Consider the following 316-nt stretch of genomic DNA (forward strand, 5'->3'; position numbering starts at 1 on the left):
AATTTTAGTACAGTTTAGTATATTGTTATATTATTGGTATAGTATAGACTTAAATAATATAGTAAAATATAATAAAATAAAATCCTCCTTCATCATTTCTCTCCTCCATGTTTCCATCATCTCTTCTTCATCCTCTCTGTTCATTATAATCCAGCAGCTCCTCAGCTGTGACCTCCCCCTCCTCCTCCCCCTCCTCTTCTCACCTGACCTCAGGGTCAGTGCTCCCCCTGCCCTCTCTCTGGCCCCTCCCCCTCCTGCCAGAGGCTCCGCCCTCTGCTGTCCGCCGCTGTGAGGTCAGTTTGAATCAGATCTTCAG

Source organism: Epinephelus lanceolatus, chromosome 10, assembly GCF_041903045.1.
Source record: "Epinephelus lanceolatus isolate andai-2023 chromosome 10, ASM4190304v1, whole genome shotgun sequence".
Classification (NCBI taxonomy): Eukaryota; Metazoa; Chordata; class Actinopteri; order Perciformes; family Serranidae; genus Epinephelus; species Epinephelus lanceolatus.